This window comes from Pistacia vera, unplaced genomic scaffold, assembly GCF_008641045.1.
Source record: "Pistacia vera cultivar Batoury unplaced genomic scaffold, PisVer_v2 Contig955, whole genome shotgun sequence".
Classification (NCBI taxonomy): Eukaryota; Viridiplantae; Streptophyta; class Magnoliopsida; order Sapindales; family Anacardiaceae; genus Pistacia; species Pistacia vera.
In genome coordinates, this window is record NW_022196840.1 from 118,651 (window position 1) to 119,419 (window position 769).

The window sequence follows — 769 nt, forward strand, 5'->3', positions numbered from 1 at the left end:
TGCCAGTTTATTATGGGAATTTAAATTAGGATCCATACAAACACTTAGATGAATTTTTAGAGGTTTGCTCCACAGTTAGACTTCAAAATGTGAATGAAGATGTCGTACGCATAATTTTATTCCCATTCTCACTTAAGGATCAAGCCAAACAGTCACTCAATTCTTTGGCAGTAGGGTCCATTATCTCTTGGGCCCAAATGCAACAAGGATTCCTAAAAAAGTATTATCCGATTGGTAAAACCAACAGCATAAGACAAGCCATTACTAGTTTCGCTCAACTTGATGGCGAGGAATTTTATGAGAGTTGGGAGCGTTTGAAGGAAATGCTTAGGAAGTGTCCCCATCACGCAGTCCCTAGGTGGCAATTAGTTCATAGTTCTTATGACGGACTAACCGAGAGGCATAGGAATACGGTAGACACCTCTTATGGAGGAACATTTATGCACAAGGATGAGAATGAGTTATGGCAACTCTTTGAGACCTTAAGTGAAAATTCAATGCACCACATTTTTGCATCTAGAATGCCTATTTCAGGGCAGCCATCCAAGAAGGGTGGCGTGTATGAGGTGTCACGATTAGATGACATTAGTTCCAAGCTAGAGGTGTTGGCCCACCGGTTTAACAAGTTTGTATCTATACAAGGGCAACCCTCTACACAATCATCTCAAAATAGGGCAAATCATGATGTTTTTTCCATGCACTCCACTCTTGACCATCCAATTGAGGAACCCGCCCCTGACCCCTTTGAGGAGCAAGTGTAGGTTGCACA

General features: G+C 42.0%; 1 non-coding gene across 1 annotated transcript; it reads right to left on the reverse strand.

The window, feature by feature from the left end:
* Positions 1-245: 245 nt before the first annotated feature.
* Positions 246-352, reverse strand: LOC116121020. Its single transcript, XR_004126639.1, has one exon. It is a non-coding gene; the product is annotated as a small nucleolar RNA R71 (small nucleolar RNA).
* Positions 353-769: the final 417 nt, after the last annotated feature.